Below are 19987 nucleotides of genomic sequence, written 5' to 3'. Positions count from 1 at the left end.
CTCAAAACTCACCAAATGACTCCTCCCACCATATTTGGATGTTGCCCAAGTTTGGGGCTCGATCCAAAATCAATAGGTGTTCCAAATTGGACAATTCAAGTTCAACGGCAGTTCGTTCCTAATTGGAGTGATTGGTGTATTCCATACTTCTAGCAATTGGATTTCACTCAAAACTCACCAAATGACTCCTCCCACCATATTAACATGTTGCCCAAGTTTTGGGTTCGATCCGAACTCAATTGGTGTTCAAAATTGGACAATTCAAGTTCAACGGCAGTTCGTTCCTAATTGGAGTGGTTGGTGTATTCCATACTTCTAGCGATTGGATATCACTCAAAACTCACCAAATGACTCCTCCCACCATAATATGATGTTGCACAAGTTTGGGGTTCGATCTGAAATCAATAGGTGTGAGATATTGGACAATTCAAGTTCATCGGCAGATCGTTCCTAATTGGAGGCGTTGATGTATTCCATACTTCTAGCGATTGGATTTCACTCAAAACTCACCAAATGACTCCTCCCACCGTATTATGATATTGCCCAAGTTTTGGGCTCGATCCGAAACCAATAGGTGTTCCATATTGGACAATTCAAGTTCAACGGCAGTTCGTTCCAAATCGGAGGGGTTGGTGTATTCCATACTTCTAGCAATTGGATTTCACTCAAAACTCACCAAATGACTCCTCCCACCATATTATGATGTTGCACAAGTTTGGGGTTCGATCCGAAATCAATAGGTGTTAGAAATTGGACAATTCAACATCAACGGCAGTTCGTTCCTAGTGGGAATGGTTGGTGTATTCCATACTTCTAGCGATTGGATTTCACTCAAAACTCACCAAATGACTCCTCCCACCATATTATGATGTTTCCCAAGTTTTGGGCTCGATCCGAAATCAGTAGGTGTTCCAAATTGGACAAATCAAGTTCAACGGCAGTTCGTTCCTAATTGGAGTGGTTGGTGTATTCCATACTTCTTGCGAATGGATTTCACTCAAAACTCACCAAATGACTCGTCCCACCACATTATGATGTTGCCCAAGTTTGGGGCTCGATCCGAAATCAATAGGTGTGAGAAATTGGAAAATTCAAGTTCAACGGCAGTTCGTTCCTATTTGGAGAGGTTGGTGTCTTCCATACTTCTAGGGATTGGATTTCACTCAAAACTCACCAAATGACTCCTCCCACCATATTATGATGTTGCCCAAGTTTTGGGCATGATCCGAAATCAATAGGTGTTCGAAATAGGACAATTCAAGTTCAACGGCAGTTCGTTCCTAATTGGAGTGGTTGGTGTATTCATTCTTCTAGCGATTGGATTTTACTCAAAAATGACCAAAGGACTCCTCCCACCATATTGTGATGTTGCCCAAGTTTTGGGCATGATCCGAAATCAATAGTTGTTCGAAATAGGACAATTCAAGTTCAACGGCAGTTCGTTCCTAATTGGAGTGGTTGGTGTATTCCATACTTCTAGCGATTTGATTTCGCTCAAAACTTCCCAAATGACTCCTCCCACCATATTATGATGTTGCCCAAGTTTTGGGCTCGATCCGATATCAATAGGTGTGAGAAATTGGACAATTCAAGTTCAACGGCAGTTCGTTCCTAATTGGAGTGGTTGGTGTAGTCCATACTTGTAGCGATTGGATTTCACTCAAAACTCACCAAATGACTACTCCCACCATATTATGATGTTGCCCAAGTTTGGGGCTCGGTCCGAAATCAATAGGTGTTCCAAATTGGACACTTCAAGTTCAACGACAATTCGTTCCTAATTGGAGTGGTTGGTGTATTCCACACTTCTAGCGATTGGATTTCACTCAAAACTCACCAAATGACTCCTCCCACAATATTATGATGTTGCACAAGTTTGGGGTTCGATCCGAAATCAATAGGTGTTAGAAATTGGACAATTCAAGTTCAACGGCAGTTCGTTCCAAACGGGAGTGGTTGGTGTATCCCATACTTCTAGCGATTGGATTTCACTCAAAACTCCCCAAATGACTCCTCCCACCATATTATGATGTTGCCCAAGTTTGGGGCTCGATCCGAAATCAATAGGTGTTCCAAATTGGACACTTCAAGTTCAACGACAATTCGTTCCTAATTGGAGTGGTTGGTGTATTCCACACTTCTAGCGATTGGATTTCACTCAAAACTCACCAAATGACTCCTCCCACCATATTTGGATGTTGCCCAAGTTTGGGGCTCGATCCGAAATCAATAGGTGTGAGAAATTGGACAATTCAAGTTCAACGGCAGTTCGTTCCTAATTGGAGTGGTCGGTGTCTTCCATACTTCTAGCGATTGCATTTCACTCAAAACTCAACAAATGACTCCTCCCACCATATTATGATGTTCCCCAAGTTTTGGGCTCGATCCGAAAGCAATAGGTGTTCCAAATTGGACACTTCAAGTTCAACGACAATTCGTTCCTAATTGGAGTGGTTGGTGTATTCCATACTTCTAGCGATTGGATTTCACTCAAAACTCACCAAATGACTCCTCCCACCATATTATGATGTTGCACAAGTTTGGGATTCGATTCGAAAACAATAGGTGTTAGAAATTGGACAATTCAAGTTCAACGGCAGTTCGTTCCTAACGGGAGTGGTTGGTGTATTCCATACTTCTAGCGATTGGATTTCACTCAAAACTAACCAAATGACTTCTCCCACCATATTATGATGTTGCCCAAGTTTTGGGGTCGATCCGAAATCAATAGGTGTTCGAAACTGGACAATTCAAGTTCAACGGCAGTTCGTTCCTAATTGGAGTGGTTGGTGTATTCCATACTTCTAGCGATTGGATTTCGCTCAAAACTCCCCAAATGACTCCTCCCACCATATTATGATGTTGCCCAAGTTTTGGGATCGATCCGAAATCCATAGGTGTGAGAAATTGGACAATTCAAGTTCAACGGCAGTCCGTTCCTAATTAGAGTGGTCGGTGTATTCCATACTTCTAGCAATTGGATTTCACTCAAAACTCACCAAATGACTCCTCCCACCATATTATGATGTTGCCCAAGTTTGGGGCTCGGTCCGAAATCAATAGGTGTGAGAAATTGGACAATTCAAGTTGAACGACAGTTCGTTCCTAATTGTAGTGGTTGGTGTATTCCATACTTCTAGCGATTGGATTTCACTCAAAACTCACCAAATGACTCCTCCCACCATATTATGATGTTGCCCAAGTTTGGGGTTCGATCCGAAATCAATAGGTGTGAGATATTGGACAATTCAAGTTCAACGGCAGATCGTTCCTAATTGGAGGGGTTGGTGTATTCCATACTTCTAGCGATTGGATTTCACTCAAAACTCACTTAATGAATCCTCCCACCATATTATGATGTTGCCCAAGTTTTGGGCTCGATCCGAAATCAGTAGGTGTTCCAAACAGGACAATTCAAGTTCAACGGCAGTTCGCTCCTAATTGTTGGGGTATTCCATACTTCTAGCGAATGGATTTCACTCAAAACTCACCAAATGACTACTCCCACCATATTATGTTGTTGCCCAAGTTTGGGGCTCAATCCGAAATCCATAGGTGTGAGAAATTGGACAATTCAAGTTCAACGGCAGTTCGTTCCTAATTGGAGAGGTTGGTGTCGTCCACACTTCTAGGGATTGGATTTCACTCAAAACTCACCAAATGACTCCTCCCCCCATATTATGATGTTGCCCAAGTTTGGGGCTTGATCCGAAGTCAATAGGTGTGAGAAATTGGACAATTCAAGTTCAACGGCAGTTCGTTCCTAATTGGAGTGGTTGGTGTATTCCATACTTCTGGCGATTGGATTTCACTCAAAACTCACCAAATGACTCCTCCCACCATATTATGATGTTGCCCAAGTTTGGGGCTCGATCCGAAATCAATAGGTGTGAGTAATTGGACAATTCAAGTTCAACGGCAGTTCGTTCCTAATTGGAGTGGTTGGTGTATTCCATACTTCTAGCGATTGGATTTCACTCAAAACTCACCAAATGACTCCTCCCACCATATTATGATGTTGCCCAAGTTTGGGGCTCGATCCGAAATCAATAGGTGTGAGAAATTGGACAATTCAAGTTCAACGGCAGTTCGTTCCTAATTGGAGTGGTTGGTGTATTCCATACTTCTAGCGATTGGATTTCACTCAAAACTCACCAAATGACTCCTCCCACCATATTATGATGTTGCCCAAGTTTTGGGCTCGATCCGAAATCAATGGGTGTGAGAAATTGGACAACTCAAGTTCAGCGGCAGTTCGTTCCAATTTGGAGTGGTTGGTGTATTCCATACTTCTAGCGAATGGATTTCACCCAAAACTCACCAAATGACTCCTCCCACCATATTATGATGTTGCCCAAGTTTGGGGCTCGATCCGAAATCAATAGGTGTTCCAAATTGGACAATTCAAGTTCAACGGCAGTTCGTTCCTAATTGGAGTGGTTGGTGTATTCCATACTTCTAGCGATTGGATTTCACTCAAAACTCACCAAATGACTCCTCCCACCATATTATGATGTTGCCCAAGTTTTGGGCTTGATCCGAAATCAATAGGTGTGAGAAATTGGACAATTCAAATTCAACGGCAGTTCGTTCCTAATTGTAGTGGTTGGTGTATTCCATACTTCTAGCGATTGGATTTCTCTCAAAACTGACCAAATGACTCCTCCCACCATATTATGATGTTGCCCAAGGTTGGGGCTCTATCCGAAATCAATATGTGTGAGAAATTGGACAATTCAAGTTCAACGGCAGTTCGTTCCTAATTGGAGTGGTTGGTGTATTCCATACTTCTAGCAAATGGATTTCACCCAAAACTCACCAAATGACTCCTCCCACCATATTATGATGTTGTCCACGTTTGGGGCTCGATCCGAAATCAATAGGTGTGAGAAATTGGACAATTCAAGTTCAACGGCAGATCGTTCCTAATTGGAGTGGTTGGTGGATTCCATATTTCTAGCGATTGGATTTCACTCAAAACTCACCAAATGACTCCTCCCACCATATTATGATATTGCCCAAGTTTTGGGCTCGATCCGAAATCAATATGTGTTACAAATTGGACAATTCAAGTACAACGGCAGTTCGTTCCTAATTGGAGTGGTTGGTGTATTCCATACTTCTAGCGATTGGATTTCACTCAAAACTCACCAAATGACTCCTCCCACCATATTATGATGTTGCCCAAGTTTGGGGCTTGATCCGAAATCAATATGTGTGAGAAATTGGACAATTCAAGTTCAACGTCAGTTCGTTCCTAATTGGAGTGGTTGGTGTATTCCACACTTCTAGAGATTGGATTTCACTCAAAACTCACCAAATGACTCCTCCCACCATATTATGATGTTGCCCAAGTTTGGGGCTCGATCCGAAATCTGTAGGTGTGAGAAATTGGACAATTCAAGTTCAACGGCAGTTCGTTCCTAATTGGAGTGGTTGCTGTATTCCATAATTCTAGCCATTGGATGACACTCAAAACTCACAAATGACACCGCCCACCACATTATGATGTTGCCCAAGTTTTGGGCTCGATTCGAAATCAATAGGCGTTACAAATTCGACAATTCAAGTTCAACGGCAGTTCGTTCCTAATTGGAGTGGTTAGTGTATTCCATACTTCTAGCGATTGGATTTCACTCAAAACTCACCAAATGACTCCTCCCACCATATTATGATGTTGCCCAAGTTTTGGGGTCGATCCGAAATCAATAGGTGTTCCAAATTGGACAATTCAAGTTCAACGGCAGTTCGTTCCCAATTGGAGTGGTTGGTGTATTCCATACTTCTAGCGATTGGATTTCACTCAAAACTCACCAAATGACTCCTCCCACCATATTATGATGTTGCCCAAGTTTGGGGCTCGATCCGAAATCAATAGGTGTGAGAAATTGGACAATTCAAGTTCAACGGCAGTTCGTTCCTAATTGGAGTGGTTGGTGTATTCCATACTTCTAGCGATTGGATTTCACTCAAAACTCACCAAATGACTCCTCCCACGATATTATGACGTTGCCCAAGTTTTGGCCTCGATCCGAAATGAATAGGTCTTCCAAATTGGACAATTCAAGTTCAACGTAAGTTCGTTCCTAATTGGAGTGGTTCGAGTATTCCATACTTCTTGCGATTGGATTTCACACAAAACTCACCAAATGACTCCTCCCACCATATTATGATGTTGCCCAAGTTTTGGGTTCGATCCGAAATCAATAGGTGATCCAAATTGGACAATTCAAGTTCAACGGCAGTTCGTTCCTAATTGGTGTGGTTGGTGTATTCCATACTTCTAGCGATTGGATTTCACTCAAAACTCACCAAATGACTCCTCCCACCATATTATGTTGTTGCCCAAGTTTTGGGCTCGATCCGAAATCAATAGGTGTTCCAAATTGGACAATTCAAGTTCAATGGCAGTTCGTTCCTAATTGCAGTGGTTGGTGTATTCCATACTTCTAGCGATTGGATTTCTATCAAAACTCACCAACTGACTCCTCCCACCATATTATGATGTTGCCCAAGTTTTGGGCTCGATCCGAAATCAATAGGTCTTCTAAATTTGACAATTAGAGTTCAACGGCAGTTCGTTCTTAATTGGAGTGGTTGGTGTATTCCATACTTCTAGCGATTGTATTTCACTCAAAACTCACCAAATGACTCCTCACACCATATTATGATGGTGCCCAAGTTTTGGGCTCGATCCGAAATCAATAGGTGTGAGAAATTGGACAATTCAAGTTCGATGGCAGTTCGTTCCTAATTGGAGTGGTTGGTGTATTCCACACTTCTAGCGATTGGATTTCACTCAAAACTCACCAAATGACTGCTCCCACCATATTATGATGTTGCCCAAGTTTGGGGCTCGTTCCGAAATCAATAGGTGTTCCAAATTGGACAATTGAAGTTCAACGGCAGTTCGTTCCAAATTGGAGTGGTTGGTGTATTCCACACTTCTAGCGATTGGATTTCACTCAAAACTCACCAAATGACTCCCCCCACCATATTACGATGTGGCCCAAGTTTAGGGCTCGATCCGAAATAATAGGTGTGAGAAATTGGACAATTCAAGTTCAACGGCAGTTCGTTCCTAATTGGAGTGGTTGCTGTATTCCATACTTCTAGCAATTGGATTTCACTCAAAACTCACCAATTGACTCCTCCCACCATATTATGATGTTGCCCAAGTTTTGGGCTCGGTGCGAAGTCAATAGGTGTGGGAAATTGGACAATTCACGTTCAACGGCAGTTCGTTCCTAATTGGAGTGGTTGGTGTATTCCATACTTCTAGCGATTGGATTTCACTCAAAACTAACCAAATGACTCCTCCCACCATATTATGATGTTGCCCAGGGTTTGGGCTCGATCAAAAATCAATAGGTGTTCCAAATTGGACAATTCAAGTTCAACGGCAGTTCCGTCCTAATTGGAGTGGTTGGTGTATTCCACACTTCTAGCGATTGGATTTCACTCAAAACTCCTCCAACAATATTATGATGTTGCCCAAGTTTTGGGCTCGATCTGAAATCAATAGGTGTGGGAAATTGGACAATCCAAGTTCAACGGCAGTTCGTTCCTAATTGGAGTGGTTGGTGTGTTCCACACTTCTAGGCATTGGATTTCACTCAAAACTCACCAAATGACTCATCCCACCATATTATGATGTTGCCCAAGTTTTGGGCTCGATCCGAATTCAATAGGTGTTCCAAATTGGACAATTCAAATTCAACGGCAGTTCGTTCCTAATTGCAGTGGTTGATGTATTCCATACTTCTAGCGATTGGATTTCACTCAAAACTCACCAAATGACTCCTCCCACCATATTATGATGTTGCCCAAGTTTGGGGCTCGATCCGAAATCAATAGGTGTGAGAAATTGGACAATTCAAGTTCAACGGCAGTTCGTTCCTAATTGGAGTGGTTGGTGTATTCCATACTTCTAGCGATTGGATTTCACTCAAAACTCACCAAATGACTCCTCCCACAATATTATGATGCTGCCCAAGTTTTGGGCTCGATCCGAAATTAATAGGTGTGAGCAATTGGTCAATTCAATTTCAACGGCATTTCGTTCTTAATTGGAGTGGTTGGTGTATTCCATACTTCTAGCGTTTGGATTTCACTCAAAACTCACCAAATGACTCCTCCCACCGTATTATGATGTTGCCAAAGTTTTGGGCTCGATCCGAAATCAATAGGTGTGAGAAATTGGACAATTCAAGTTCAACGGCAGTTCATTCCTAATTGGAGTGGTTGGTGTATTCCATACTTCTAGCGATTGGATTTCACTCAAAACTCACCAAATGACTACTCCCACCGTATTATGATGTTGCCCAAGTTTGGGGCTCGATCCGAAATCAATAGGTGTTCCAAATTGGACAATTCAAGTTCAACGGCAGTTCGTTCCTAATTGGAGTGGTTGGTGTATTCCATACTTCTAGCGATTGGATTTCACTCAAAACTCACCAAATGATTCCTCCCACCATATTATGTTGTTGCCCAAGTTTGGGGCTCGATCCGAAATCAATAGGTGTTCCAGATTGGACAATTCAAGTTCAACGGCAGTTCGTTCCTAATTGGAGTGGTTGGTGTATTCCATACTTCTAGCGATTGGATTTCACTCAAAACTCACCAAATGACTCCTCCCACCATATTATGATGTTGCCCAAGTTTTGGGCTCGATTCGAAAGGAATAGGTGTGAGAAATTGGACAATTCAAGTTCAATGGCAGTTCGTTCCTAATTGGAGTGGTCGGTGTATTCCATACTTCTAGCGATTGGATTTCACTCAAAACTCACAAAATGACCCCTCTCACCGTACTAGGATGTTGCCCAAGTTTTGGGCTCGATCCGAAATCAATAGGTGTTCCAAATTGGACAATTCATGTTCAACGGCAGTTCGTTCCTAAATGGAGTGGTTGGTGTATTCCATACTTCTAGCGATTGGATTTCACTCAAAACTCACCAAATGACTCCTCCCACAATATTATGATGCTGCCCAAGTTTTGGGCTCGATCCGAAATTAATAGGTGTGAGCAATTGGTCAATTCAATTTCAACGGCATTTCATTCTTAATTGGAGTGGTTGGTGTATTCCATACTTCTAGCGTTTGGATTTCACTCAAAACTCACCAAATGACTCCCCCCACCGTATTATGATGTTGCCCAAGTTTTGGGCTCGATCCGGAATCAATAGGTGTGAGAAATTGGACAATTCAAGTTCAACGGCAGTTCATTCCTAATTGGAGTGGTTGGTGTATTCCATACTTCTAGCGATTGGATTTCACTCAAAACTCACCAAATGACTACTCCCACCGTATTATGATGTTGCCCAAGTTTGGGGCTCGATCCGAAATCAATAGGTGTTCCAAATTGGACAATTCAAGTTCAACGGCAGTTCGTTCCTAATTGGAGTGGTTGGTGTATTCCATACTTCTAGCGATTGGATTTCACTCAAAACTCACCAAATGATTCCTCCCACCATATTATGTTGTTGCCCAAGTTTGGGGCCCATCCGAAATCAATAGGTGTTCCAAATTGGACAATTCAAGTTCAACGGCAGTTCGTTCCTAATTGGAGTGGTTGGTGTATTCCATACTTCTAGCGATTGGATTTCACTCAAAACTCACCAAATGACTCCTCCCACCATATTATGATGTTGCCCAAGTTTTGGGCTCGATTCGAAAGTAATAGGTGTGAGAAATTGGACAATTCAAGTTCAATGGCAGTTCGTTCCTAATTGGAGTGGTCGGTGTATTCCATACTTCTAGCGATTGGATTTAACTCAAAACTCACAAAATGACCCCTCTCACCGTACTAGGATGTTGCCCAAGTTTTGGGCTCGATCCGAAATCAATAGGTGTTCCAAATTGGACAATTCATGTTCAACGGCAGTTCGTTCCTAATTGGAGTGGTTGGTGTATTCCATACTTCTAGCGATTGGATTTCACTCAAAACTAACCAAATGACTCCTCCCACAATATTATGATGTTGCCCAAGTTTTGGGCTCAATCCGAAATCAATAGGTGTCAGAAATTGGACAATTCAAGTTCAACGACAGTTCGTTCGTAATTGGAGGGGTTGGTGTATTCCACACTTTTAGCGATTGGATTTCACTCAAAACTCACCAAATGACTCCTCCCACCATATTTTGTTGTTCCCCAAGTTTTTTGCTCGATCCAAAATCAATAGGTGTTCCAAATTGGACAATTCAAGTTCAACGACAGTTCGTTCCTAATTGGAGTGTTGGTGTATTCCATACTTCTAGCGATTGGATTTCACTCAAAACTCCCCAAATGACTCTTCCCACCATATTATGATGTTGCCCAAGTTTGGGGCTCGATCCGAAATCAATAGGTGTGAGAAATTGGACAATTCAAGTTCAACGGCAGTCCGTTCCTAATTGGAGTGGTTGCTGTATTCCATACTTCTAGAGACTGGACTTCACTCAAAACTCACCAAATGACTCCTCCCACCATATTATGATGTTGCCCAAGTTTTGGGCTTGATCCGAATTCAATAGGTGTGAGAAATTGGACAATTAAATTTCAACAGCAGTTCGTTCCTAATTGGAGTGGTCGGTGTATTCCATACTTCTAGGGATTGGATTTCACTCAAAACTCACCAATTGACTCCTCCCACCATAGTATGCTGTTGCCCAAGTTTTGGGCTCCATCCGAAATCAATAGGTGTTAGAAATTGGACAATTCAAGTTCAACGGCAGTTCGTTCCTAATGGGAGTGGTTTGTGTATTCCATACTTCTAACGATTGGATTTCACTCAAAACTCCCCAAATGACTCCTCCCACCATATTATGATGTTGCCCAAGTTTTGGGCTCGATCCGAAATCAATAGGTGTTCCAAATGGGACAATTCAAGTTCAACGGCAGTTCGTTCCTAATTGCAGTGGTTGGTGTATTCCATACTTCAAGCGATTGGATTTCACTCAAAACTCACCAAATGACTCCTCCCACCAAATTATGATGTTGCCCAAGTTTTGGGATCGATCCGAAATCAATAGGTGTGAGAAATTTGACAATTCAAGTTCAACGGCAGTTCGTTCCTAATTGGAGTGGTTGGTGTATTCCATACTTCTTGCGATTGGATTCCACCCAAAACTCACTAAATGACTCCTCCCACCATATTATGATGTTTCCCAAGTTTGGAGCTGGATCCGAAATCAATAGGTGTTCCAAATTGGACAATTCAAGTTCAACGGCAGTTCGTTCCTAATTGGAGTGGGTGGTGTATTCCATACTTCTAGCGATTGGATTTCACTCAAAACTCACCAAATGACTCCTCCCACCATATTATGATGTTGCCCAAGTTTTGGGCTCGATCCGAAATCAATAGGTGTGAGAAATTGGACAATTCAAGTTCAACGGCAGTTCGTTCCAAATTGGAGTGGTTGGTGTATTCCATACTTCTAGCAATTGGATTTCACTCAAAACTCACCAAATGACTCCTCCCACCATATTATGATGTTGCCCAAGTTTTGGGCTCGATCCGAAATCTATAGGTGTGAGAAATTGGACAACTCAAGTTCAACGGCAGTTCATTCCTAATTGGAGTGGTTGGTGTATTCCATACTTTTAGGGATTGGATTTCACTCAAAACACACCAAATGACTCCTCCCACCATATTATGATGTTGCCCAAGTTTTGGGCTTGATCCGAATTCAATAGATGTGAGAAATTGGACAATTAAATTTCAACAGCAGTTCGTTCCTAATTGGAGTGGTCGGTGTATTCCATACTTCTAGCGATTGGATTTCACTCAAAACTCACCACTTGACTCCTCCCACCATATTATGATGTTGCCCAAGTTTTGGGCTCGATCCGAAATCAATAGATGTTCCAAATGGGACAATTCAAGTTCAACGGCAGTTCGTTCCTAATTGCAGTGGTTGGTGTATTCCATACTTCAAGCGATTGGATTTCACTCAAAACTCACCAAATGACTCCTCCCACCAAATTATGATGTTGCCCAAGTTTTGGGATCGATCCGAAATCAATAGGTGTGAGAAATTGGACAATTCAAGTTCAACGGCAGTTCGTTCCAAATTGGAGTGGTTGGTGTATTCCATACTTCTTGCGATTGGATTCCACCCAAAACTCACTAAATGACTCCTCCCACCATATTATGATGTTGCCCAAGTTTGGAGCTGGATCCGAAATCAATAGGTGTTCCAAATTGGACAATTCAAGTTCAACGGCAGTTCGTTCCTAATTGGAGTGGTTGGTGTATTCCATACTTCTAGCGATTGGATTTCACTCAAACCTCACCAAATGACTCCTCCCACCATATTATGATATTGCCCAAGTTTTGGGCTCGATCCGAAATCAATAGGTGTGAGAAATTGGACAATTCAAGTTCAACGGCAGTTCATTCCTAATTGGAGTGGTTGGTGTATTCCATACTTCTTGCGATTGGATTCCACCCAAAACTCACTAAATGACTCCTCCCACCATATTATGATATTTCCCAAGTTTGGAGCTGGATCCGAAATCAATAGGTGTTCCAAATTGGACAATTCAAGTTCAACGGCAGTTCGTTCCTAATTGGAGTGGGTGGTGTATTCCATACTTCTAGCGATTGGATTTCACTCAAAACTCACCAAATGACTCCTCCCACCATATTATGATGTTGCCCAAGTTTTGGGCTCGATCCGAAATCAATAGGTGTGAGAAATTGGACAATTCAAGTTCAACGGCAGTTCGTTCCAAATTGGAGTGGTTGGTGTATTCCATACTTCTAGCAATTGGATTTCACTCAAAACTCACCAAATGACTCCTCCCACCATATTATGATGTTGCCCAAGTTTTGGGCTCGATCCGAAATCAATAGGTGTGAGAAATTGGACAACTCAAGTTCAACGGCAGTTCATTCCTAATTGGAGTGGTTGGTGTATTCCATACTTCTAGCGATTGGATTTCACTCAAAACTAACCACATGACTCCTCCCACCATATTATGATGTTGCCCAAGTTTTGGGCTCGATCCGAAATCAATAGGTGTGAGAAATTGGACAATTAAATTTCAACGGCAGTTCGTTCCTAATTGGAGTGGTTGGTGTATTCCATAATTCTAGCGATTGGATTTCACTCAAAACTAGCCAAATGACTCCTCCCACCATATTATGATGTTGCCCGAGGTTGGGGCTTGATTCGAAATCAATAGGTGTGAAAAATTGGAAAATTCAAGTTCAACGACAGTTCGTTCTTAATTGGAGTGGTTGGTGTATTCCATACTTCTAGAGATTGGATTTCTCCCAAAACTCACAAAATGACTCCTCCCACCATATTATGATGTTGCCCAAGTTCTGGGCTCGATCCGAAATCAATAGTTGTTCCAAATTGGACAATTCAAGTTCAACGGAAGTTCGTTCCTAATTGGAGTGGGTGCGGTATTCGATACTTCTAGAGATTGGATTTCACTCAAAACTCACCAAATGACTCCTCTCACCATATTACGAAGTTGCCCAAGTTTTGGGCTCGATCCGAAATCAATAGGTGTTCCAAATTGGACAATTCAAGTTCAACGGCAGTTCGTTCCTAATTGGAGTGGTTGGTGTATGCCATACTTCTAGCGATTGGATTTCACTCAAAACTCACCAAATGACTCCTCCCACCATATTATGATGTTGCCCAAGTTTGGGGTTCGATCCGAAATCAATAGGTGTGAGATATTGGACAATTCAAGTTCAACGGCAGATCGTTCCTAATTGGAGGGGTTGGTGTATTCCATACTTCTAGCGATTGGATTTCACTCAAAACTCACCAAATGACTCCTCCCACCGTATTATGATATTGCCCAAGTTTTGGGCTCGATCCGAAATCAATAGGTGTTCCATATTGGACAATTCAAGTTCAACGGCAGTTCGTTCCAAACTGGAGTGGTTGGTGTATTCCATACTTCTAGCGATTGGATTTCACTCAAAACTCACCAAATGACTCCTCCCACCATATTATGATGTTGCACAAGTTTGGGGTTCGATCCGAAATCAATAGGTGTTAGAAATTGGACAATTCAAGTTCAACGGCAGTTCGTTCCTAATTGGAGTGGTTGGTATATTCCATACTTCTAGCGATTGGATTTCACTCAAAACTCACCAATTCACTCCTCCCACCATATTATGATGTTGCCCAAGTTTTTGGCTCGATCCGAAATCAATAGGTGTTCCAAATTGGACAATTCAAGTTCAACGGCAAATCATTCCTAACTGGAGTGGTTGGTGTATTCCATACTTCTAGGGATTGGATTTCACTCAAAACTCACCAAATGACTCCTCCCACCATATTATGATGTTGCCCAAGTTTGGGGATCGATCCGAAATCAATAGGTGTGAGAAATTGGACAATTCAAGTTCAACCGCAGATCGTTCCTAATTGGAGTGGTCGGTGTATTCCATACTTCAAGCGATTGGATTTCCCTCAAAACTCACCAAATGACTCCTCCCACCATATTATGATGTTGCCCAAGCTTTGGGCTCGATCCGAAATCAATAGATCTTTCAAATTTGACAATTAGAGTTCAACGGCAGTTCGTTCCTAATTGGAGTGGTTGGTGTATTCCATACTTCAAGCGATTGGATTTCACTCAAAACAAACCAAATGACTCCTCCCACCACATTATGATGTTGCCCAAGTTTTGGGCTCGATCCGAAATCAATAGGTGTGAGAAATTGGACAATTCAAGTTCAACGGCAGTTCGTTCCAAATTGGAGTGGTTGGTGTATTCCTTACTTCTAGCGATTGGATTTCACTCAAAACTAACCAAATGACTCCTCCCACCATCTAATGATGTTGCCCAAGTTTTGGGCTCGATCCGAAATCAATAGGTGTTGCAAATTGGACAATTCAAGTTCAACGGCAGTTCGTTCCTAATTGGAGTGGTTGATGTATTCCATATTTCTAGCGATTGGATTTCACTCAAAACTCACCAATTGAGTCCTCCCACCATATTTTGATGTTGCCCAACCTTTGGGCTCGATCCGAAATCAATAGGTGTTCCAAATTGGACAATTCAAGTTCAACGACAGTTCGTTCCTAATTGGAGTGGTTGGTGTATTCCACACTTCTAGCGATTGGATTTCACTCAAAACTCACCAAATGACTCCCCCAACCATATATTATGACGTTGCACAAGTTTGGGGTTCGATCCGAAACCAATAGATGTTAGAAATTGGACAATTCAAGTTCAACGGCAGTTCGTTCCAAATTGGAGTGGTTGGTGTATTCCACACTTCTAGCGATTGGATTTCACTCAAAACTCACCAAATGACTCCTCCCACCATATTATGATGTTGCCCAAGTTTTGGGCTCGATCCGAAATCAATAGTTGTGAGAAATTGGACAATTCAAGTTCAACGGCAGTTCGTTCCTAATTGGAGTGGTTGTTGTATTCCACACTTCTAGCGAATGGATTTCACTCAAAACTCACCAAATGACTCCTCCCACCATATTATGATGTTGCCCAAGTTTTGACCTCGATCCGAAATCAATAGGTGTGAGAAATTGGAAAATTCAAGTTCAACGGCAGTTCGTTCCTAATTGGAGTGGTTGGTGTATTCCACACTTCTAGCGATTGGATTTCACTCAAAACTCACCAAATGACTCCTCCCACCATATTATGATGTTGCCCAAGTTTTGGGCTCGATCCGAAATCAATAGGAGTTCCAAATTGGACAATTCAAGTTCAACGGCAGATCGTTCCTAATTGGAGTGGTTGGTGTATTCCGTACTTCTAGCGATTGGATTTCACTCAAAACTCACCAAATGACTCCTCCCACCATATTACGATATTGCCCAAGTTTTGGGCTCGATCCGAAATCAATAGGTGTTTCAAATTGGACAATTCAAGTTCAACGGCAGTTCGTTCCTAATTGGAGTGGTTGGTGTATTCCATACTTCTAGCGCTTGGATTTCACTCAACTCTCACCAAATGACTCCTCCCACCATATTATGATGTTGCCCAAGTTTTGGGCTCGATCCGAAATCAATAGGAGTTCCAAATTGGACAATTCAAGTTCAACGGCAGATCGTTCCTAATTGGAGTGGTTGGTGTATTCCATACTTCTAGCGATTGGATTTCACTCAAAACTCACCAAATGACTCCTCCCACCATATTATGATATTGCCCAAGTTTTGGGCTCGATCCGAAATCAATAGGTGTTTCAAATTGGACAATTCAAGTTCAACGGCAGTTCGTTCCTAATTGGAGTGGTTGGTGTATTCCATACTTCTAGCGCTTGGATTTCACTCAACTCTCACCAAATGACTCCTCCCACCATATTATGATGTTGCCCAAGTTTTGGGCTCGATCCGAAATCAATAGGTGTGAGAAATTGGACAATTCAAGTTCAACGGCAGTTCGTTCCTAATTGGAGTGGTTGGTGTATTCCACACTTCTAGCGATTGGATTTCACTCAAAACTCACCAAATAACTCGTCCCACCATATTATGATGTTGCCCAAGTTTTGGGCTCGATCCGAAATCAATAGGTGTTCCAAATTGGACAATTCAAGTTCAACGGCAGTTCGTTCCTAATTGGAGTGGTTGGTGTATTCCATATTTCTAGCGATTGGATTTCACCCAACTCTCACCAAATGACTCCTCCCACCATATTATGATGTTGCCCAAGTTTTGGGCTCGATCCGAAATCAATAGGTGTGAGAAATTGGACAACTCAAGTTCAACGGCAGTTCGTTCCGAATTGGAGTGGTTGGTGTATTCCATACTTCTAGCGAATGGATTTCACCGAAAACTCACCAAATGACTCCTCCCACCATATTATGATGTTGCCCACGTTTGGGGCTCGATACGAAATCAATCGGTGTGAGAAATTGGACATTTCAAGTTCAACGGCAGTTCGTTCCTCATTGGAGTGGTTGGTGTATTCCATACTTCTAGCGATTGGATTTCACTCAAAACTCACCAAATGACTCCTCCCACCATATTATGATGTTGCCCAAGTTTTGGGATCGATCCGAAATCAACAGGTGCGAGAAATTTAACAATTCAAGTTCAACGGCAGTTCGTTCCTAATTGGAGTGGTTGGTGTATTCCACACTTCTAGCAATTGGATTTCACTCAAAACTCACCAAATGACTCCTCCCACCATATTATGATGTTGCCCAAGTTTTGGGCCCGATCCGAAATCAATAGGTGTTCCAAACTGGACAATTCAAGTTCAACGGCAGTTCGTTCCTAATTGGAGTGGTTGGTGTATTCCATACTTCTAGCGATTGGATTTCACTCAAAAGTCACCAAATGACTCCTCCCACCAAATTATGATGTTGCCCAAGTTTTGGGCTCGATCCAAAATCAATAGGTGTCAGAAATTGGACAATTCAAGTTCAACGGCAGTTTGTTCCTAATTGGAGTGTTTGGTGTATTCCATACTTCTAGCGAGTGGATTTCCCTCAAAACTCACCAAATGAATCCTCCCATCATATTATGTTGTTGCCCAAGTTTGGGGCTTGATCCGAAATCAATAGGTGTGAGAAATTGGACAATTCAAGTTCAACGGCAGTTCGTTCCTAGTTGGAGTGGTTGGTGTATTCCACACTTCTAGCGATTGGATTTCACTCAAAACTCACCAAATGACTCCTCCCACCATATTATGATGTTGCCCATGTTTTGGGCTCTATCCGAAATCAATAAGTGTGAGAAATTGGACAATTCACGTTCAACGGCATTTCGTTCCTAATTGGAGTGGTTGGTGTATTCCATACATCTAGCGATTGGATTTCACTCAAAACTCACCAAATGACTCCTCCCACCACATTATGATGTTGCCCAAGTTTTGGGCTCGATCCAAAATCAATAGGAGTGAGAAATTGGACAATTCATGTTCAACGGCAGTTCGTTCCTAATTGGAGGTGTATTCCGCACTTCTAGCGATTGGATTTCACTCAAAACTCACCAAATGACTCCTCCCACCATCTTATGATGTTGCCCAAGTTTGGGGCTCGATCCGATATCAATAGGTGTTCCAAATTGGACAATTCAAGTTCAACGGAAGTTCGTTCCTAATTGGAGTGGTTGGTGTATTCCATACTTCTAGCGATTGGATTTCACTCAAAACTCACCAATGACTCCTCCCACCATATTATGATGTTGCCCAAGTTTTGGGCTCGATCCGAAATCAATAGGTGTGAGAAATTGGACAATTCAATTTCAACGGCAGTTCGTTCCTAATTGGAGTGGTTGGTGTATTCCATACTTCTAGCGATTGGATTTCACTCAAAACTCACCAAATGACTCCTCCCACCATCTTATGATGTTGCCCAAGTTTGGGGCTCGATCCGAAATCAATAGGTGTTCCAAATTTGACAATTCAAGTTCAACGGCAGTTCGTTCCTAATTGGAGTGGTTGGTGTATTCCATACTTCTAGCGATTGGATTTCACTCAAAACTCACCAAATGACTCCTCCCACCATATTATGTTGTTGCCCAAGTTTTGGGCTCAATCCGAAATCAATAGGTGTTCCAAATTGGACAATTCAAGTTCAACGGCAGGTCGTTCCTAATTGGAGTGGTTGGTGTATTCCATACTTCTAGCGATTGGATTTCACTCAAAACTCACCAAATGACTCCTCCCACCATATTATGCTGTTGCCCAAGTTTTGGGCTCGATCCGAAATCAATAGGTGTTCCAAATTGGACAATTCAAGTTCAACGGCAGTTCGTTCCTAATTGGAGTGGTTGGTGTATTCCATACTTCTAGCGATTGGATTTCACTCAAAACTCACCAAATGACTCCTCCCACCATTTTATGCTGTTGCCCAAGTTTTGGGCTCGATCCGAAATCAATAGGTGTGAGAAATTGGACAATTCAATTTCAACGGCAGTTCGTTCCTAATTGGAGTGGTTGGTGTATTCCATACTTCTAGCGATTGGATTTCACTCAAAACTCACCAAATGACTCCTCCCACCATCTTATGATGTTGCCCAAGTTTGGGGCTCGATCCGAAATCAATAGGTGTTCCAAATTGGACAATTCAAGTTCAACGGCAGTTCGTTCCGAATTGGAGTGGTTGGTGTATACCATACTTCTAGCGATTGGATTTCACTCAAAACTCACCAAATGACTCCTCCCACCACATTATGATGTTGCCCAAGTTTTGGGCTCGATCCAAAATCAATAGGTGTGAGAAATCGGACAATTCAAGTTCAACGGCAGTTCGTTCCTAATTGGAGTGGTCGGTGTATTCCACACTTCTAGCGATTGGATTTCACTCAAAACTCACCAAACGACTCCTCCCACCATATTATGATGTTGCCCAAGTTTTGGGCTCGATCCGAAATCAACAGGTGCGAGAAATTTAACAATTCAAGTTCAACGGCAGTTCGTTCCTAATTGGAGTGGTTGGTGTATTCCACACTTCTAGCAATTGGATTTCACTCAAAACTCACCAAATGACTCCTCCCACCATATTATGATGTTGCCCAAGTTTTGGGCCCGATCCGAAATCAATAGGTGTTCCAAACTGGACAATTCAAGTTCAACGGCAGTTCGTTCCTAATTGGAGTGGTTGGTGTATTCCATACTTCTAGCGATTGGATTTCACTCAAAAGTCACCAAATGACTCCTCCCACCAAATTATGATGTTGCCCAAGTTTTGGGCTCGATCCGAAATCAATAGGTGTCAGAAATTGGACAATTCAAGTTCAACGGGAGTTCGTTCCTAATTGGAGTGGTTGGTGTATTCCATACTTCTAGCGAGTGGATTTCCCTCAAAACTCACCAAATGAATCCTCCCATCATATTATGTTGTTGCCCAAGTTTGGGGCTTGATCCGAAATCAATAGGTGTGAGAAATTGGACAATTCAAGTTCAACGGCAGTTCGTTCCTAGTTGGAGTGGTTGGTGTATTCCACACTTCTAGCGATTGGATTTCACTCAAAACTCACCAAATGACTCCTCCCACCATATTATGATGTTGCCCAAGTTTTGGGCTCTATCCGAAATCAATAAGTGTGAGAAATTGGACAAT

Source organism: Prunus avium, chromosome 7 (assembly GCF_965620075.1).
Source record: "Prunus avium chromosome 7, drPruAviu1.hap1.1, whole genome shotgun sequence".
Lineage (NCBI taxonomy): Eukaryota > Viridiplantae > Streptophyta > Magnoliopsida > Rosales > Rosaceae > Prunus > Prunus avium.
This window is presented reverse-complemented; position numbering follows the sequence as displayed.